This window comes from Python bivittatus, unplaced genomic scaffold (genome assembly GCF_059951505.1).
Source record: "Python bivittatus isolate LINGU-HERP-01145 unplaced genomic scaffold, Pbiv_v1 ctg000060_np1212, whole genome shotgun sequence".
NCBI classification, from domain to species: domain Eukaryota; kingdom Metazoa; phylum Chordata; class Lepidosauria; order Squamata; family Pythonidae; genus Python; species Python bivittatus.
In genome coordinates this window covers 6682712-6705814 of record NW_028277044.1, presented here as the reverse complement: position 1 = coordinate 6705814, position 23103 = coordinate 6682712, and positions in this window count along the sequence as shown.

Genomic DNA, 23103 nt, shown 5'->3' with positions numbered 1-23103 from the left:
AATGTTAACCATCAATGTGTATTAACTGAATGTCTTTGATTGTTTGATGATGTATGGGGTTAGGGTTAGGGTTTTCATGAGATGTACTATGGATGTCTCAGTATCTGTCTATACAGATCCCAAGACACCCAGAATTATTAGAATTTGGGTGGACTATAAATTATATAAGTAATAATAAAAAACCTATAAACTTCTGAGAATCATGTTTTGTTGTGGCTGGATATAAATTCAATAAGTAAATCTTAAGTAAATATGCTTATATAGCAAGGATGTTTCAGTAAACTGCTTTTGAAAGAACTTCAGTGAAACAAATTTAAGTGTCAGAGCTAGAAACTAGACTTCTGCAGGTTCTTTTTATCATGGGGTGGAGCTTTCATGAATCCTATATGCCACCAATTGATTTAAACCAGTGTTTCTCAACCTTAGCAACTTTAAGATATGTGGACTTCAACTCCCAGAATTCCCCAGCCAGCATGGCTGGCTGAGGAATTCTGGGAGTTGAAGTCCACATATCTTAAAGTTGCTAAGGTTGAGAAACAGTGATTTAAACAAACAAACAAAAATCCCTCTACAATGGCCTACATAAAGCATCTTAACAAGCTATGATAAAAAGTAATGAGTTACTTCTTCCTGTCTAATTTGAGCAGTGTTTTGTAGGACAGAAACATTTCTCTCATACATCATTAATTGTGCATTGCAAGTTATCTTTGAACATTGATTAAAGTACAGGTTTGCAGTAATCACCTAATGTCAGTCTTTCAAATTTGGCAAGGTCAGGGAACAAACACAGCAGGGATTCCAGAAATGCTATTATATTGTTGTAGGATATATTAATAGAATATTGAAATCTCCTCCAAACCTTCAGTGCCATTCTTTATGGGCATCACAATCAAGACAGAGCTGTTCTGAGTCTCTTTCACACTTTCTATTTTCCCAGGACTGAGCGACCATTTTCCCTCTCCTTCTCAAGGTCAGAGGTAAATTCCTCTACACCTGATCAAGTCTATAGTCAATTCCAGAGTTCCAGAAAGTGTCCAATCCTGTTCTAGATGTTCCAGTTTAACTCAGTGCCAGGAACTGGATGGGAAAAACTACATTCTAGATGGGGAAAAAAACAAAAGTAACCATTTTGTTTTTCACAATAATCAGATAAAAATTCAATGAATGACTTTTCTTTAGATGAGGGGGCTTCAGAGAGATATAAATCCAAGAATTCAGGTTACTTCTATTTGAAATCTCCTTTAAAAAATTTTTTAAAAAAAGCACCTATGTCTTTGTTGTTTTGTAACAACAGTAGTAGCAGAATTAGGAGTACCCCATGTTGTGGGAACAAGCAGTAGGAAAAGCAATGTTATGAAGCAATAATCATATCCCTCCTTATTGTTAAGGTGTCAGGCTGAAGAAGACTTATAAGTGATTTAATTCCTTTCCATAATATAAATCAGTCACAGCTCCAGGTTGGTAAGCTAATGAAGCTCATAAAACATTGTTTTATAACTGCTAAGGATGAGATATGGAACAACAGTGCGAATCAAAGTGAATAATAAAGGATATATTTTGACCCCCAAGATCCCTTTGCCCTCCAGGATGTTCTGACCGGAGTAACCATTGTGACTTCCCGGTAAGGTTTATTCTGATTTGAGAGCGTAGCTCTATGTTGACTGCTTGGTTTGACTAAGAAATAATCTTAGTTGGGAATTTAAGCTGCTGTAACCTGAGAAATACGTAAGGTTTGTTTTTGTTTTTGTTTTAAATGGAAATTGAAATCTGCCTAAGCCCCTTTTCTGACTTTAGTGGGTAAAATTTCAGAGCTGAGATCAGCTATTTTGTTTCTCAATAAGCTTTGCCCCATTTATAATAGGGATAATACTTTTTAAAAACCCATGTCCATATTGTTGGCAAAAGAACCGCATAGATGTTCCATAGAATGACCAGGAATTGAGTTTCAGTCAAGGGAGTTTCTTCTCGCTTAAATAATAATTAAGTCATAGAGCATGGGTACCTTTTCTCCATTGCTATCTTTTTTGTACATTTGTGTATGTGTATCTATGTGTTAGGTTATAGCTTGGAGGGAGAGAACATATAATTGCTTAATTCCAGTTTATATTAACATTTCTTCTGCTTTTATGGGCAGTTCTTATTCCCATTCTTGGACATCATAGAAATGAGAACCAGAAAATTACCTATTCCGATAATAAAATGGTTCTATCCACCTTTCTGATAACATTGTGTTTTCCTTTGCCTTTTTCCCACTATGTTCCTTTTTCCTAGTTGGATGTTTTCATCCAGAGAAGTCAGTCAGTGTTCTCAGCCAACTCAGTTCTCATTTGGGTGGGCTGTTTACAAACAAAAACCCCATAATGTAATAAAAAGTTTTGAATTACCTCTTTTGTCTCCAATTTAGAATTTAATTAAGTATCCACTGAAGCCCAATTTATTTTAACAGCCAACATTTCAGGTACAGTAAGTGTTCACCGCAAATTTGCTTGAACCAATTCAGCTCTAATCTCACAAATGTTGTTGTTCAGTTTTATATGGTGTCAAAATTATTAATTTGTTTAGTTATATTATAATAACTTAATTGCTATAGTTATATTCCAGGATACAGTTTCCTTCTGTAAATATTTGATAAACTTAGCCAAAGACTTTAGTCCATTACTTTAACATTTTATACTTAGGCTCCACAAATAAAGTAGCTTGCTCTGCTCCCCTCCATGTTAATTTGTTTTAGCCTTTTAATAAAAGTAGGAACCATACAGAACCTACAAGTCTTATTTGATCTTGATCTTTTTAATCAAGGGCATATTACTATAGATACAACCCCCTGATGATTAGGGTGTTTATTTAACTAATATTATTTAGGGTTTGGGGGTTGTTGTTTTGTTTTATTTTGTTTTGTGGGTTTATTTGGTACTGTATTTTTCATTAAACTATTTTATTTTCAAAGTTTAGGAGTGGGGAAAGTTGGCTGCACATGCTTCAAAATGAAATGTTAATCTCCAGCAACTGCTATTTTTATTGCCCAGAACATGTCTGGGGCCTGAAATAACCACATTTATTCATTTTTATTTAAAGCATATAAACCCCACATCTTCAATCAGAGTGGCTTATATAATAATAACAATCCAGATTGGCAGTCATTGTCCTCAGATTTATGCTCTAAAAGACATGAGTCCAAAAGAAAAGCAGATGGGGAAAAGAAGACATCACTTAAGCCATAGTTCTTAATATTATATAGTTCAAAACAAGGTCTGATTAAGACGAAAATGGTTGCTTCAGTACTGCTGATATAACCTCATCACTCCCAGAGCAGATGGCCTTCAGCTGCTGTTCCTCATTGGGCTGTCAATCTGCTAGGTTAGACTAAAATGATGGACAGCTGGAAAGAAAACAAAAACAAACAAACAAAAAACTTTTTGCTGACCCATTTCTAAATGTCAGTGACCAAAATGTCAATGTCCAGCAGGAAAAGGAACTTGGAAATGTTAGATGTGCAATGTATGGGGGGATGCAGATGACCCAATGTTATTCAGTATAATATAAGTTATAAGTTTTATAACTTTTAATCATGTATTTATGATTTTAATTTGATGTAAGCTGCCCAGAGTCCCCCATTGTGGGGAGATGGGTGGGGACAAGTTTACTAAAAAAATAAATAAGTAAATAATGAAGAATTCTCAGAATTTCAAAGTATCTCCTTATCAATGCAATGGAAAGACTGGACATTATGGTTCTGTATGATCAGTGTTTGTTATTTAAAAAATGAGGTATAGTACTCTTTTAAACAAATATGATTGTCATATTTTATTCAGACATTTTCTTTTTCCCCAGTTTTTCCCTGTTCTTGTTGATACCTATCAGTTCAGTTTAGTGTTAACCTTTCAGAATATTTTAAATCTATGCAGTCTAAAACTCTGAACTTATTCATTCATGATGGCTTTTTCAAGACTATCACAGAATCTGTTTGCCTCCTGCTGCAGAGATGTCGCTGTCAGTTTTTAGCACCAAAGTGATTTCACCAGTTTAGCTAAAACAGCATACCCAAGTTTTTCTAGCTGTGGAATTTATTGGAAGAAACAAAGCTCTGATCCTACAAAGCTTGCTAACATTTTTTTTTTTTTTAATTGAAGGCAGAAAGCCAAATTCTACTTTCTCACATTCTAAAAAGCTGTACTTGGCAGAAGCAAATTCTGCAGAGACAAAAGTCAAATAATGAAGATGGCAAGTGAAAAGAAGAGGCTAAGAAGGCATCAGGGAGAAGGAGAAGCAGTGGATTTATAGAAATCCTTGCAGATTTGCAGAACGCTGGCTGAAACATTTCATATTGCATTATTCTGCAATCTAAATTCCTTCCATCCTAATTACTGTAAAGAGGATTCTCTGATTATTAGAATTCCGCCCCCCCCAAAAAAAATTTGCCAAATGCACACAATGCCTGCATAACATCTTGACACATCTGGACAAATTCAGCACCACCAGAGATGGAGTTGAACATCCTGATTTTTAAGACTTATACAATCAAAATGAATGTTTTGAAAAGATTAAAGTTGAATCTTTGGGGGAGGGTACATTTATTTTTAAAGCAGATTATTCCTTTTTTAATATGGAATTTACATATTTTCAAAATTCAGCTGCATTATGAAGTTTAGTCGTTAAGTCGTGTCCGACTCTTCGTGACCCCATGAACCATATTGCGCCAGGCCTTCCTGTCCTTCACTGCCTCCCTGAGTTTGCTCAGTTTCATGCTCATTGCTTCAGTGATGCTGTCTAACCGTCTCATCCTCTGCCGTCCTCTTCTCCTTTTGCCTTCAATCTTTCCCAGCATCAGGGTCTTCTCTTCGCATTAGGTGACCAAAGTATCTGAGCTTGAGCTTCATTATCAATCCTTCCAATGAACAGTCAGGGTTGATTTCCTTTAAGATTGACTGGTTTGTCCTCCTAGCAGTCCAGGGGACTCTCAAGAGTCTTCTCCAGCACCACAGATCAAAGGCATCAATTCTTCAGCGCTCAGCCTTTTTTATGGTCCAGCTCTCACAGCCATACATTACTACTGGAAAAACCATAGCTTTGACTATGCTATACCCTCAAATACCCTTCACTATCATTCACTGGCTTTCCTTCAAAACATTACTATAGAAACCCCTTTGGTTTCTTCTGCAATCAAAAATGGCCTTCTTTGTGATTTTGAATTTGCCTAGTTCAAAAATATGTGTGACGGACAGAACCATCAAATACCAAGCAAATTGCATGAAACACTGAGTTGTTTTCTGGCTCAGATTTAAACCTGAAATAAGAATAACTCCTATCTGGTGGTGCTTCATATTCCCTTACTTTTATGCACTTCCTTATGTGGTCAAAAAATGTTGGAGGTAAGGGAGTTACCCCTGGCCTCTATGTTTGGCATTGCCATTCAGAATCAGATGTAAGTACCAGAAGTAGAAGTAAACATTAAAAGAATTTTCCATTTGAGGAACAGTATAAAAATAATTATGTGAATGACAGAATGATGATTAAACACTGATAGGCTGGGTGGGCTGAGGAGTGCATGTCTACAGTTGGTAAGGGTCTCAAATATTTACTTAGAATAGCAGATGATACAGGCTAGTTGTAAAACAATGTAGCCACTGGGAAACTTGTCAACAAGAACAATCCAATTTATTTTTCTGGCTTTTAAAAAATGAGATTTGGATTACAGTTCTGTCCATTGTTTGTTTATTTTATTAAGAAAGTGAATCTATCTCATATTTCATTAACACCTCGGGCTAGCTTTCAAAGATACAATAAGAAGATCTGCAATGTTCATCATAATAAAAACATTAAAGCGTAATGTATATCAAACACAACTATAACATTACAAGGTTGAGTAAGTAAATATTTTAACTTTCCCTATAAACTTTAACAAGGAGGAACCCCACCTCAACAAAAACTCAAAAAAAGACAAAACAAAACAGAATTCACTGTTCATGTTAGATATAAGGAAGGGCCACTAAAAGTGTTGAGTGAAGATATGAGAGTGCAGAACCATTCCACAGGAATAACTTGTGAGCACTATGAACTGAATCTGAAAAAGAAACCAGCAGTCAGTGCATTTATTTGATTTGGGGAAAATATGACATCTATAAGTGGTGCCACTGACCACCCACTATTTTGTCCTAGGCCAGCTGCAATATCTGTATCAACTTCAAGGGCCACCTATCGAAGAACATACTGCAATAATGCAACTCTAGATTGCCAGCATGTACCAAATTTATACCAGATGCCAAGGTTGCAGCACAGCAGATTTATTAGTAGAAGCTGAAAAAAACATCTCCCCCTTACAACAGAAGAGCTGTGATTGTTAGTGAGTATTTGGAATCCAGAAAGAACTTCTTCCTTAAGAGAGGTTGTGGCCCAAAAACAGGCATATCACCTAAATCCTGAAGCACATCCTGCTTGTATGTATATCAGTGGCTGGAACATAAGCTTGGATAATTGTCATTAAAGGTTTGTCCATGAAGTCTAACTGATATGATCTGAACACTAATTGCACAGTAGCCAGGTACTGTTCATGTCCCACCTGACTATGAAAGCAACATTGTGCCTTCTTTGTTTTTTGTGTCCTGAACAGTAGCCAGTATGATCTTCTGCCTGAAAATGTCCAATTCCAGTCCAGTTCAATTTACTGATGCCTAAGATATAGTTGATAAGTATAGTTGATTCCTCTTTCACTCTATTTAGCTTTCCTACATTCATGTTCCCACTGTAATTCTGTCCCTGCAGCTATTGATGTTGTTGTTGTTTTTTCCACTTGCATGACAACTTCAGCAACTTGACATCCCAAAAGCTTTAATCTAGCCCTGTCATGAACTCCATTAGTACTCCAAAAGATCCTCAGCTCTTTCTCAGTAGCACGTTGAGTACAGTCTGACCTGAGGGGCCATCATCCAGCACTATATTGTCAATCAATTTAAATTGTATACTCATGTGGTTTTCTTAGTAAAATACAAGGGTGGTTTGCCATTGCCTCCTACTGCACAGTATGAAATGATGCCTTTGCCACTGTCACTAAATGAACATCAGCCTCCAGCATCTTTCTATATCGATACTGCCTAATATAGGTGCCTGCTTGCTTTAGCTGGGCAGTTGAGACCTTCACGTTTGGTCACCCTGCTGTGATTGTATACTCTTGGCATACATTTGTGGTGTTCTTCACTTATCCCTCCCAGGAACACCCCCCTGCCATGATGAGGCAGCACAGCAGCACTTGGGGTGGGGTGGGATTTAGTGCTCCATAAATCCATTTATGTGTCCCCCTTCCCAGGGTGTTTACAAACAGTTTAAAATAGCAGCAGCTAAAACTTCAAAAGTGGAAGCAGGAGTAATTTCTGAACAGCAAATAATGAAAAATAGAACAAAAATAAAAGCAGAAGTAAAATTAATTCAAAGGCTCCAGTGAAGCATGGCAGTATTGTTTAAATACCAGCATCTTAAAAGGCTTAAGATAATACGGATGTCTTTAACTGGTTCTGAAAAGATAATAAAAAAGCTTCGTGGCATAGCTCATTAAGAAGACCTTTTCGAGAACTAGAGACAGCTGTTCAGAAGGTTTGCTCTTGGACAACCAGCCATCCTATTTAGAATATGGCCTTCGAAGATGACCTTAGGTTTAGCAGGAATACAGTAGACAGTAAGAAGCATTATTTCAGACACTATAATCCCAAGAGAGATTTTTTTTAGGTTAAAACTAGTTTCTTAAATTAGGATCAGAAATGAACTAGAAACATGGAATAAGACACAATACTGGTGTAATATAATTATAATGCCCAATTATAATTAATACATTTATTATTCTATAATTTAGTAACAGATATTTCTGGACTACCTTCTAAAGTAACTCCATGTATCACTCTGATGATTGTTTTAAATGCTATGAGACATTCAGGTAACTCAGGCTCTATATTTTAGTTGCAGTCTTAGTGAGTTACTCATCTGCAGTGAGTTACTGTATAGTTATATTATTGAAGTTATATTTTATTATTTTTGTATTTTCCTAGTTATAGGTGCATGGAAAAAAAAAGTACTAATGCTATTTTGGCTGTTGCTTCTACTGGTACTGCTGAGATGCTACCTGGGAATGGATTATGCAGCTACTTTTATTCAAGCTGAATGTTGGCTAGCTCATCAGCTAAATGAGCGCAAGGCATTTGGTGCATAGGACATCTGTTCCTGTCATGACAAAGATAAATCTATAAGCAGCCACAAGCTATGAACTTCATGCTATAGGGAAAATAGAATTTCTTCCCAAAAAGATGAATATCATTTACCAAAGACACAAACCATCCACTAATGGTCTTGTTTCAATAGTCAGTAAATATAAATATATCAGTGCTTTGGCAAGTTCAATGGGAAGAAATTGGAAACTGGAAGAACAGTGATAGTTAAAGCTTTCTGTCTTGAAGATAATAAAGACTCCCCATTTTCTGTTAATTCAGAAAATGGGGTTATTTGCATTCATTTATAGATTTAACCTCAGTTATAAACTGATCCACACCAAAGCTATTACCTAGTAAAAGGTCTGTCTGTCTGTCTGTCTGTCTGTCTGTCTGTCTGTCTCTCTCTCTCTCGGGGGGGGGGAGACAAAGTTTCAACTCTTAGTTATTAAAAAAAATGATAAAGTTATGTTTAAATATGGAAGCAAGTCTCAAATTGACTTTTTTTACTGCATGATCTACAAAAACATATAAAATGTTATGTACATGTGATAAAATTTTGGCCACTTACTTGATGACTCACTGTAGCTGTCCTTCCATGTAAACATCAGATTAACTGCCAGGAATTCAATTACTTTTCAAAGGACAAGATGGCATATAGAGTCATCTCTTTAGAGGCTGATGATAAGTGAATCAGCACAGAGCAGCAATAGTCATCCAGGTCAACTGTGTGTCATAACCAATTCCAGCAGGATTATATGTATTTGTGAACATTAGAAGATTTGCTCATGTTGAAAACTGAAAAAAAGGCATCCAGTATGATCTCTTACCTAGAATAATTAGCTGAAAAAAGTTCCTCCCATTTTATGTTTTCTATATGGGTTGGACCACAACTTCCAGAATTTTCAGATAGCATGGGTATGTTAATGAAGTATTCCAAGACTTTTACCCCAACATACGTAGACCGTAGCAGGATAAAAAAGTTAGACTATAGTTCTTGGGGGAGGGGGGAATAACTTGACTAACACGATATGAAAGAGGCTTATAAAATAATGTCTGACCCAGAAAGAGTAGAAATATAAAGTTATTTATCTCTTTCCTAACATTAGACATGGGGTTCATCTAATGACACTAACTGGCAATTATATTACGAGTTTCTGTTATACAAGACAGAATATGTGGTACAACCTGGAGTTTAAAGCAATGATTAGATAAATTCAGGGAGGAACTATTAACAGTGATAAATTATGAGAGCTAAGTAGGATTTCCATGTTAATTGGAATATACAAACAACGAGAAATTGCTATTATCTTTATATTTAAACATCTTGCTTGTGGAATTCCAGAGGGATCCAGCTGATCCCAAATGAAAATATTATGAAGTGAAGGGCCTATATTTAAAAGGAAATACATGGAAGAGAAGTGGACCCTAGTCTAGCTGCTTAAACCTATTTTGTATGTACAGAAATAAGGTTGTGTAAACTTGCCACATTCAAAAAGGTTTGTGTGAAGTTCAAAGTAGTTTGTTCCAGTCTCAATGGCAGTGTCCTGACATTCCAACCATTTTGCAAGTGTTTTTAGCTGGGAACAGAGCATTTTGAACTTGAAATGGAATAGATTCAAGATATTTTCCATTCCATTAATATGTAAGCCTGTGATGGATTTATCTAAACAAGCAAGGATAACCTATTTGTACTATATAAGCATCTTTTGGGGGAGGACTGAGAAGCTAATTACCAAGAAGGTATAGGAATAGGATCTTTATTTTAAATCAATCTTTGACTAATATTATGGCAGATGGATAGTGCCCTTATTTCTAAATTATTTGTGACATTATTCACTGAACGATATTCTTTTTCACCGATGATTTTTTTCTTGGTGTAGTTAACCTGACAGCGGCAATTAGAAATTCAGTTGTAATTTCTGTGAATCTATGACGAAAAACAATTAGATTATATGTGTGTTAAACTATATGACTTGGTTAGTTTTGTCAGTAATCCAAACTATTTCTGACAGAGTTCATACTTGAAAAATACAGTGAAGCATTGGGATATATAAATTAGTGCTCTGAAATCAGGACTGATGGCACTGAATATATCAAGAGGATAAGTAGACAGTCATATATAATATCTCTTTTACAGTTGCTGCTGCCCTGATTCATGTAAGAATAATTATTATCCTTGTAGTATCAAGTGGTTGCTGATTTACAACACTGGCAAAACTAGATTTTATCATGGTGGAGGCATGCAACTTGATATTATTATTATTATTATTATTATTATTATTATTATTATTATTATTTTCTACCAAAGGAAAAAAAAATGACGATGTTCTGCCAAAAGTTTGCTTCCAACTTTAATGTTATCTGCCATTATTTTTCAGATATTGTTCAAATAAGCAAAGTGGCAAAATAATATTGACTCATATATCTCTTGTCAAGAACCCCAAGAAGATTATTTATTTTTGTTTATCACATTTGTGTAGCCACCCATTTCACATACATAATTATGTATCAAAATAGAAAGACAAGAGCACAGGACACTTCACACCCTGTCTCAAAGCACATGAATTCACTTCATTTATTCTCAATGATTCTTATAACTATTTTAGATATCTTTTAAATCAACCTCTTCAGTCCTCCCCTGTACTAAATACTCAGAGAATTAAAACTTTATGGAACTTCTGGGATTTAACTGAGAAGACAAAGTTAATTAACTTGTTAAGAATCCAGAACAAGATCTGAAGGCAATTAAGATTTCCTGAACCAGTCTGGGAAATAGAACAGTTTTCTGTCACTGTTCTCGCTTCTTTTCATTTTGGGTAGCATTTCTCTGCATTGTTATAAACATATAATAAAACATGCTTGTTAACAAAAATCACATACAGAAAAGAATGTTGTATGTATTATATTAAGGGAAACATGTTATATACATATCACACAAAAATATACAAAACTGCATACACTGGAAACAGTGCACATGAAAATATGTATACGTCCTCATGCTGTCCTTTAAGAAAAAATAATAATAAAGAAACAGGATGAACAGATATAAGACTGTAAAAACAAGGAAAGAAATCCAAGATAACATAATTACCCATGTCTGCTTATTGCAGTTGATATAGGCCAAATCTACTTAAGAGTAAATGGAACTGTTATTGAACATCTACACGTTTTGGTTTTCAATCAATCATAAGGGAGATATTTAACTGAACCTAGCAAGGATTTTAGAGGCAGAAAATAGTTAATTGTATGGTATAATTGTTATTTGACAGCATGTCCCAGTTAACAAGAATGTGCCATCTTGCCACTCAGTACTACCTGTATGAAAGAAAAATCTGGAATTCCACCTTAATTTAGAAGGTGGAAACTCCATATATTATCTTGAGGAATTCGTGTCCACGGCAGCCCTCAACTGAATGAACAGCAGTGTGTTCTAGCATTGCTGAGTCTTGGTAATACAATAGTAGATGTAGCAAAAAAAAAAAAAAAAGCCTATGGTAAGGTTGCTACAGCTATGATCTCTTCCTGGGCCATTCCTTTTATTATTCAGAGCAATGGGCATAAGCTTGTAAATGACTCATCTCGTCTTCCTTCAAATATTAACCAAAAGGAGTCTGGAATTAGTCTTCATCTCCTGTTGTTTTTCTCCCAGTTTTTCCAGGGCAGTAACTAGTAATATTTCTGCTTCAGGGCACAACCCTCTCCCCCATCCCCACCCCCACCTCAAAAATCTTTTGGGCTAGGTTTTTACTAGCTTGGGAAAGTTTGAGCTTGCTCTTGCTCTGTGCTCTCCTTGTCTCAATTCAAAGCTGAAGTCATTCAGAAATAATGCAGATTTTCCTTTCTGTCCAATTGTTGGAGGGTCCATCTAACACTGACCTTCTAGGAAAGGAACTCTGTGTACAAGCTACAAAGGAAAGGGGATTCTCTCTCTCTCTCTCTCTCTCTCTCTTTCAATCCAGAAACATTATCTATTTATTTCTCCATTAAATAATACTTGTACAAAAGGTGCTCCCCTTTAGCACATGCTTGGATGAATACTACTTGTTGTAAATTTCTCTGTCTCCTTTTTTTTTTCTTTTTTTTTTTTTACTGTTGCAGGAAACTTCCAAGTTTCTAGCTTTCTTCATTCCAGCAGGAATCTCCATGTTTCTCTTCCTGCCTTTTCCTGTAGCCAAACATGTAAAAAGTGAACTGCTTCTTTAAACTTCCCCTATTAACATGAGCTTCAAATACTAGTTAATAAATTATTTGATTGGTTATTAACTACAGTTTCATTTTTGGAACTCTAGAACATATAAGTTTGTTTAATAACTCACAGTCAACTGTCCCATCAGTTGACATTGTGGCAGAGCATAGTTTGTAATACCTGTGTGTTGTGGTTGCTGTAAGTTGTCCCTGTGCCTTTGCACTTCACAAGCAAATAAGCAGCAAGCTTATTTAAAGGGTAGACATTTGTTGCCACATACATCAATTTGTTCTGCTTTAGAGCTTTCAGATAATCTATAACAGTAAAACATGACGGGTTTTATGTAGAGACACTTAGGACTGGAGCTGCTTTTTATTTCTTTCCTCTCCTTTTCCTTTTATAGTGCCACATGTTATCTGGTAACCTTGGAAGGGAATCAAATAATGCCTAAAGCAAAGCAAAGATGGTGAAATGAAAGCATGTCTATCAGGGCCTGATGAAGGATGAATCATTATCCATTATTATGGCACTAGCTTCTTGAAAATGCATGTTTTTATGTCTTCATCTATTACATTAGACTTTTATGCCTCCATATGACCCAATGCTGGTTCCTACTATGATATGGCACCTCTGTAGCATTATGACAATTCTGCTATTAACCAGCATGAACCCAGGAATGTGTATCAGATTTGTGTCTTAAAATTATATCCTGTGTTGAATTTCCAAGTGTGCAAATTTAATAATGCAAGAAAACAACCAAGTTCAGCGAACCCACAATTTGATAATGGTCTTGGATATTTTCCCCTCTTCTTCCTCTTTGTTAAAATAAGAAATACATCATTTGTTTTCTAATTGCTCTTAATGCATTCATAAAGTCTAGGTTACATGGACACTGGGAGGGCTGATGGTAAAGAAGCACTAACACAATTCATCCACAAGCTATCCACAAGCTAATTAATACTGAAATTCTTTTTCTTCTTGAGATCAGTGGCCTTTTCTTCAAATGCATATAAAGAAACTACAAATTTACAGTTAATTCGCATTGAAAGTTGTTGTACATGCAGAGGTCAGGGTATAGCCTTCTACTATATTTTTAGTCTCCTGTACACATTTCTTCCCTAAAGATTTGCTAGAAAGCCAGTGCAGTGGTGTGATTTAAAAGTTGGCTTTAGGTAGAATTTAGGTTAGTTCTCTATTTAGCCGTGAAAACTCACTGGATGACTTGTTATTGCCTTCCAGCCAAATCTACTTCACAATTGATTTTAAAACTTCAAATGATAATTTACTCAACAGTTTAACAAAGTGTTTTATAAAGGTCTAATCTATTTTTGGCCCTAGAATCTCCCTGCATTTAGTTATAATGGATGACCACAAATGTTAACATTTGAAAGAGAGAGAAAAGCTTCTCTCTAACCACATTTTTTTGCCATATATTATGTGTGTGTGTGTATAATACATGTATTATGTCCCCCCATTCCGATCTTCATTCCAAACTATGTAGCTGCAGAATCTGTAGTTTTTGCACTTAAGAGAATGGCTGTTGGGTGCCTTTTTTGTACTTTTACAAACCCTGCTATATCCTTTTTCATTCAGTTTCTTCAATATCTCTATTCTGTTTTGTGGTGGTGGTGGTGGTGGTGGTGGTGGTTCTGAGACATAGTTGACACCTGGTGTCTCTGTGGATGAATGTCCTCCAAGTCGTCTTATGTCTCACTGCATTACACAATTAGTTTAGGTGCATTCCTGTAGCTTCCAGTACTCTATCTATCCAACTCGTATTTAGCTCCTCTGTCACTGCAGATCTGCTATCCAAAAAAGTGCAGTACATTTTTCTTGTGAATGACTGGTAGCATATATACTCTAGAAGGGAGAACAATTCCTTCTTAACTTAATGTATTGAATATATTAATACACACACCACACAAATTAAGCGTAATATATATGAATGAATAGGATTACTGATAATACGCATCCGCTGAAAGGGAGTCATTCTGAGAATTCTCTCAGAGTGAAACACAGCACAATCTGATTAACCATGGTTATTGAATAAAACACAATTATCCACTAGTCAGGAGCAAAAAAACACACTAAATGTTATCAAAGAAACCACATACTGGATGAATTGCTTTTGTGAACCTGTACAGTGTAAGATGGCTGTAATTAGGATAAAAGTACACTTGGGCAGGAAAAGGTATACGTGTATGTTTTCAGCTTGCATCGGTCTGCAAAAATGCATACAATCATGAAAGACGTATCCACTGCTGCAACTGAAATATTTTGATCTCATGTTTATTCAGTTTTAATAAGTTTCTCTTTAAATTGTTTTTTAACAGTTTATTGCATTTATTACATATTTGTGGCTTGGCTATTTGAATACTTATTAAAGTGGCAAAAATTAAGTTCCTTCAGATGCATGTGACCCAATAACTGACCAGCCTTAAAAGAGAGTCCAGCTGAAAAATTATTCAGCAAGAGAAAGAGAGGGAGAGAGAAGTTCATAATAGTTAAAAATACATGCTGATCTCCTTCACATTTTAGAAACATTATCTATTAACTTAATTTGCAGAAAGATACAGATAAGATATATTATATTGCATGAAGCAATGTTTCTTATAGCATTTAATCTTGGGACTGAGTTAAAAAGAAAATAGGTTGTGGCTAATACTTTTTGATTATTCCTGTCAGCTCTTCAAAGTAGTAGACCAAACCAGGAAATGAAAGTCGAGCAGGCCAATTATATTTTTATTATAAGGTTATGGTAACAGAATCCTGCAAGTCTGAATGTGCTTCGCCCCCCCCCCCCCTTTAGGGAGGGTCTTGTCTGAGGTTTTCTCAGGTTACAGTTCTGTGCTAGACTCAGGTTTCTTTTATCTGACCATTGTCTTGGTAGCGGCTCTTCCTCCTGTTCTTCAAGGTTATTTCTTCTTTCCATTGCATCTCCTGACTTGATTATAGTTATTTCCTCCTTTTAAAAATTTAATAAGCATGTCAATTCAACATAAATAAATCAGACAAAATTATAAAGTTCCAGTTACTAACGGCAAAGAGAAAGCAGGCTGTCCCTTAACATTAATTATAGTACTCCACTATTGAAACAGCCTGGTGGGAGGAGATTCCTCATAATGTTTTTCCTTGGTATTGAGGGAAGAAGCCAGGAAGATATCAGGAGGAGGAGGAGGAGGAGGAGGAGGAGGAGGAGGAGGAGGAGGAGGAGGAGGAGGAGGAGGAGGAGGAGGAAGAAGCTCAGTGAAAGAAAACACATTCACATGTCTCTCTACTTTGTCACATGTCTCTCTACTTTGAAACAGGTAAAAAATTCACTAAAATAATATTTGGAGCAGATTGGAAAACAATTTCCATTGGTTCAAATATAGCCTAAGGTAAATTCTCCTATTATCCATCTGAAACTTACCAAATCCCTCTTTTGATCTGCCCATCCCTAATCAACATGTTTAAATTCTAGCTTTGACCCCACACAAATAAGTCTGGTTCAGTTCTATCCGTTCTGGTTTTTAGTTCCTAGCCCCAGTTAGGCATGCTATAAGTTGTCTGCAAAAATTCAGATGACCGCTCAATGGTAACAAAGTGGCCATTGGGAGATTTCCTGTGAGACCCATATCAAATGTTCATATCTCATTGCTATTATATGATATATTATATAATGAACAAATTAAACTGTGCATCTCCATGAATTCTAAAAATACTTTCAGAGCATACACCAGGAGAAAGGCAAACTTCCTTCTTTTCCCATTATGGGGGTGGGGGGGTGGGGGTTGTTTTTGTGCATGCATTTACATGCATGCACACATAGTCATAGTGAGGCTGTTAAATTGAAAATCAGTTTATTTTAGGACTGTAATCTTAGTGTACTTGTACTAAGGCTATGAGCATTTATAATTTAATTGCTTGCAAGTGCCAGCTGCAGAGTATCTGTTTGGATAAAAACAGAGTTTATTAAATGAAAAATGGAATTCAACTAAAACAGAAATGCTATTCTCCATCTCAAGCTGGTGTTACAGTGTCAAACTCAGAAATAATAAATAATAATTTATTATACACAGGTGAAATGGTTCACCAGGCATCAAATTAATGGCTCAATTATTCTAAATGGGCACACGTACATTCATTTTCCTTCATCCTTTTTGACTGTGAACTTCAGCCTGCGTTCTGCTATTTCAAACACTGAGCTGACAGTGAGTTTTGAAACACCAGATTTGTCATAATTTCAGTAGAGTAACAGTAAACTCCCTCTCTGAGGATTAACAATTTGATGTGATTGGAGGATTCAGAATCTCCCATGAGTCATAAAATTAGCCAGCACGAATGGGAGCTGCTGATAGGACCACACTCACCAGTAAGGTTGAAAAAGGATGGGGAAAGCTAAGAATAATGTACAATAGGATGATGCTAGGTAGAGCTCTGCAAGCATGAGGAAGATAACCCTAGGAGAAGGAACTCCAAAATCAAAACCAGAAGAAGGAAGCAAAACTCCCTTACTTTCTTCCTTTAGACTTTTCTGTTACTTTGGTTCTACATATTTCTAGGCTCAATTGTGTAGTGGGATAAGTATAAATCTACTCTTGCTTCCACAGTATCTCTTGTATAATCCTCAGATTGCATAGTCTATACTTTTCTTCTCCCCAAGGAGGCAAAGCAGGATTCTTAAATCTCTCTGCTGCAATTGGATTACAGACAACTAAGGATGTAGACTATACTGGAATTACATACGTACATATGTACAGTCTGTCTGTCTTCTGTCTGTCTATCTATCTATCTATCTATCTATCTATCTATCTATCTATCTATCTATCTATCTATCTACCTATCTATCGCCTATTGACACCCAAAAAGGGACCTGGATTTGCCCTCATAATTACCAGGAGTCAAGTTCAGCTAGAGACAGATTTTCTCTTTTTTCTGGCTTCCAGTGCCTAACTAAATATATAATTCCATTACCCAACTGCTGGTGGCATCTGCAGATTAGTGGACCACAATAAACCATTGTTTGGCTTATGATTTCCAGAAATGATACAGCTATACAGATTCAGTTGCACATTGGAAACTAATGAACATAGATAATGTCTTGGTTAGTGTTATGTGTTTTGAACGTAGAGGTTGTACAAATCAAATTTTAAAATTAACAGTTTATTATGTTACAAGTTCAGTATGTGGGAAAAAAAGACATCAGATATAAGAAAGAGGATCCAGTTATTTGGCACTGGCACTCAATAGGTAGTTATTCCTATTTTATAACTTTATGCATAGAATTTTAACCTGATTATTAACTTCTGCCTGAAATTTATGCAACCATAAACTTGTCATTCAGTCTGAACTTGCTTTTGTATCTGTCTTATCCCTATTTGTTGATTTGCAGCAACAACTATAGCAGCAAAACAGCAACAAGAATGCATTAAACTTGTATGTTGCCTGATTCTCAATGGCTCTGGGTGGCTCACAACAATAAAGCAAAATACAATAAAATCAATAAAAGATAAAGGTAAATGATGGCAAGTATGATGAAGTGAAGGATGTCACTAAATTTCATCAAAGGCCTAGGTGAACCCCTTACAGGCTAGTTTTACTGTTATTAAATTAAATTTCTATTAAATGTCACTCCTTGCTATAAATCTAGAAGATTTAAGCAAGTAAAATGAAGGTAATTAAATTAAGGCAAATGAACAGGAGTTGAAATAATTTGCAAAAGCATTCCAAGACTGCACAGCTCAGTATTATTCTAGAAATGGAACATTTAATATAATTTTAGGATTAGATCATCCCTATATAATCCTTTTCTGGTTGACAATATTTGCATCCTACCACTCTTTTCTCTTAATATGAGATGGAATATCTTTGGAATAACCTGATTATATTCCAGTTATTAACATATTCCATAATAGTTAAGCCAGATTTCATTCTATCAAGACAAACCTGATTGTGTCAAAACGGTTCATACCATGAAAAGGTTGGTATGATTAATGACCTCTGTACCAATTATTCATTGAACACAAACATTGTGCGCATAAGAAACCATACCTTAAATGTTACAATATTCTTCGGGCACTTCAGATCTGCTTCCTATTGTTCTGGGAACAATGCCTACTTAAATAAGGAACTGAAGAGTTTAGAGATAGGTGCAATGAAGTATCTTTTATCGCCATGTACATCTATAATGACCATAAGGTTCCCAGACAAAACAAAATGCAAAACAGCCCCAGTTTCAGCAAGGTTACAGTTTATTTCTCTTCAGAAATGTTACAGAAGACTCACAAAAACAATGTAAATTATAGCATGGCTTACTATGGGCTGACCTGGTGCCCCTAAATTCTATGTTTCTAAGGAGGCTTCAGGACCACACTTTCTACTGATACTAGCACCTTCTAACATAAATGGTCCTTTCACAACAAGGAAAAGTCAACAACCTGGTTTCTGTTACCTGTCTCCCTTCCTTCCAGTTTCAGTCTGCCCGCTACTTCTGCTGTACAATCCATAATCTCTCACAGTGATCCTGTATGTAAGGGTAGGGTATCAGTATGCCCCACACTGTAGACTAATGTTATGTTACCAGAAAAAAACAAAAACAAGAACAAAAAAAATTCTTTGTGCATCATACGTGTTTCAATATACTCCTGCAGATGCAGATGTGGGGGCATATACCCACTGCAAGTTTACCCCATTGTGAGTATGGGCCACCAACAGTGTCTGAAAAACATGAATGCCATAACATCATCCTTTACACACTCCCATCCCACTACAGATAGAATCTCCGTTTGTGTTTTCCTGTTCTACACTGAAAGTAGTACCAGTAGAAGAGAATATATATAGCTCAGGGTTGAACTGTGGAGTCCTTGGGGTTCTCTGAGTTGGTTGTTTTCTTGCAAACGTTTCATTACCTGACTAGGTAACATCTTCAGATATTACTTAGCCGGGTAACAAAACGTTTGCAAGATAACAACCAAGCTCAGAGAACCCCAAGGACTCCACACTGAAAATAGTGTTTTCTGAGCTTGTGCAGCTATCGAGCTATGAAAATGCATATATTTATCAGCCATTTCTCTGAAATTAATATTTAGAGGTAAGTTTCTTTTCAAAAAGAGAAGCGAATGTCATAGGTTCAAGGCAAGAGAAAATTGTGATGATAAAAATATCTTACTGGTTTCTGTTTGGGAGCATCTGTTCTAATTTTTTTCTTTGTCTAATGTGAAATCTCTCTTTAATCAAGTTCTGCTTCTGATGACCTCACGAACATTTCTATATTGTTTTAAGGGCAATTCTTGCCTTTTTCCAGGATGTTTTTCAACTTCCCAATCAAATGTGACAAATATTTTTAAGGGATTTGTTTTTCTTTCTCCCTTTCTCCCCCTCTCCTTTTCCTAAAGCAGGATAGATCTGGAATTAAACAAATTACTTTAAAGATAAGTTTGTATATTAGGTTTCACGGAGCTCCTAGTAGCTCACATGTTAATTGTGTGCAAGGGCTAAACCAGTGCCAGTTCTAGTTGTAGTCTCATTAGCATATTCATAAGTCACAGCTTCATGCAGGTGCCAGAATGCTGAGAAATGTTTTGTGACTACTCAGCTTAGCTACAGAAGAAACTCTTAAAAAGCCCTGTGCTGTTTTGTTTTTTGTTTTTTGTTTTTTTTTCCTTAAGCCATGATGCAAAATTGTTTAATACAGTAAAGTGGACGCTAGGCTTTTTAACCATTTTACTGCAAAGAAATGAAGCATTTCCACTGCTCCCTCTTTTCTTCCACTTATACACACACTTTTCAGGAGCAAGGAGGCTTAACATTCAAATTCAAGCCGAGATCAGTGAAGTATGCCTTGTTATCAGGCTTATTTCAAATCAGCCTCTGAAATATATATGTGTTTGCTGACAAGGGTGATACAGAGAACTGGGAGAATGTTGAATTGTTACTGGTACAACAAACAGAGATTAAATCAGGGAGGACAAAATAAAAGGAAGAAATGAAGTGTCCTTAAACTCAGCCAAAATCTCCTCCTCTTCCTCCTGAAAACACTTTTCAGCAGTGCTGAATTACCATTGAATGGTGAAAGGGAAGTGATAAGAGTGGCTTGCTCATTCACTGAAATGGTACAGTGAGAAGCTGGTTGTGTCACTGTAACAGTGAGGTATATGAGAACACATACCGTACAGTGATAATGTGTTGGAAAAGATGTGGAAAGATCCCTGTTCAAGTCCATTCCTAGCCATGAAAACTCATTGGTGTATTTGGGGTTTGTCACCCTCTTTCAGCCCAACCTTATTTCATTTGTTTTATTTTTAAAATGGATATGTTAGTCCAATAGAAGATTCTGGGCAGTGTCTAACAAATAAAAGCCGATATCCTAGGGTTTTGGAAAGCTCTTAAAACCCAGCTTTGGTCCCAGGCATGGAGTTAACATATTACTGCATTTTGGAGGGCCCTGTTTTGTTTTGATTTGAGTTGCCTTTGTGTTAGTCTGGGCTGCTGTGTGGTTTGATGTTTTATTTTTAATGGAGCTTTTGGCTCTGTACGCCACCCAGAGTCCATTAAAGTTGGGCAGCCATAACAAATTTGAATAAATAAATAAATATCCACATAAAGTAAATTAATACATAATTAATAACTTGAATAATTTAAATCAATATGAAAATGGTAGCAGCCTCTACATTGCCTTTATTCCTCAACCAGCACCTTGAATTGAATTTGGAAACATATTGGCATCCAGTGCAGTACTTATAGTATTGGTATAAGACTACTTCTACTGAAGTAGTCAGTATGCTCCCCAGCCAGCAAACAGGCTGCTGTATTCTACAATAACTGAAATGTCTGGGTAGTTTTCAAGGGAAATCCCAAGTACAGCGCATCACAGTAATCCAAATGCAAGGTAGTGAGGGCATGAGTGCCAAGGGATCCCACTCCAAGTAAGGTTGCAAACTCTGGCCATGGCTTCCACCCACTCTAACAGAAACTATGTGTCAGCTTCTGAGGTAGTCCACACAAGAAGCACTCCCAGAAGTAATAGCTCTATCTTTATTGTTAGGTTATATTAACAGAATCTTTCAAGTCTGAAAGTACATCTCTCACCTCTCACCTTTACAGTCTAAGAAATTAGGAAGGGTCCCTTCTGAGATGTTTGCCATGACCCCATTCCTTCTGCAGGGTAAACTGCCTCTTATCTGACTGTTGTCTAGTTGTGGCTTTTCCTCCTGTCTCCCAAGGTCATTCCCACATACCATTGCATCCCCTGATGGAGTACAGCCCCATTAAGAATTAAACCTGGAGCTAACATAGCCTCTTGAAAAAGAACTACTGTCTTGTTCAAATTCAGTCTGAGCCTGTTTCACCCCAACCAGTGCCTCCAAACTGAATCAGAACCTTCACTACCTCTTCTCTTTGGTCTGGGTTAGAGATGTATAGCTGCATACCATCCACATATTGATGTTCTTCAACCCATATGGTTTCATATAAATGTTAAATAAGATGAGGAGATGGCCAAGTTCTGAAGCACCCTACACAGGCATGGTCAAAGGTTTGATCTTGCATCTATAGCCCACTGAGTGGAACTGCTAACTCAGGGAAGAGCAGAACCACTGTAATATAGTTTCTGCCATCCCCAACCATCACAGATATTTCATAAGGGCAGCATGATATTGGATGGTATTTCACACCACTAAAAGATTAGCAGAACCAGGAGGATTATACTCCCTCCATCTAAATTCCACCATAGGCCATTCACAGCTCTGAAACCAGATTGGAAGAGATCCAGGTATCCTCTGCATCTGATGATCTACAACTTTCTCAAAAACCTTGCTCTAAAAGAAGAGTTTGGAGACCAAGCAGAAGTTACATAGGTAGATCAAAAGAAGCCTCTTTTGGGGTGAGAGCACAAACTATCATCATGACCTTTCCTTTGAAGAAGCAATCACCACCTTTAAATCCAGCTCCCCTGAAGGAACCAGGAGGTACATGGATCTAATCTACAGGTGGTAGAGCACATAATATCCAAATCCTCAGAGTCAACAAAAGCATTCAGATCCAGGTGATCCTACAAAGTGTTGTCCTTGTCATCTCATCAGATTTTGTCCATCAGCACACTGAATGCGAGTGGATGTCCCCCCACTCCGAAAAAGGTTTTGCAAAATCACAACGGATGCCAGCAAGTGCTTCTTACAAACCCACCCTTTCCTAATAGGGTGTGAGTCACCCTAATGCTTCCTCAAAGTTAGTGGACCACATTTTACAAACCCAGTAAGTAAAGGGTAGTATTGGAATTTTGCTGCTTTTGTTGCCACATGATTGACCCAAATCTGGTCTAATACCTATGTTTGGTCACAATCAGTTCTATTGTGACTAGGTTAAATAACCTTGCGTGCCATTCCTCCAAAGTTGGCTGATAAATACATGATGATACTTTTATATGCAAATGATGCAGTATTGCTATCATATATACCAATTGGGTTAAAATGAGCATTGCACACCTTGACAATATATTGTAAGGAGGAAGCGCTGAATATGAATTATTCTTAAACTAAGAGTCTGGTATTTGCCAAACCTTCCAGATTCTGTTTATGGCAGTTAAATGAACACCTGATTGAACATGTTAAAATCTTTAAATATTTGGGGCTAGTGTTTCACTCCTCCAGTAAGTGTTTTGAACAACATCATCTAGATTATATTGTTCAAAATGCCCCAAAAGCCCTGAAATCTTTCTATTAATCTAGAGGGCCATTACTGATAGTG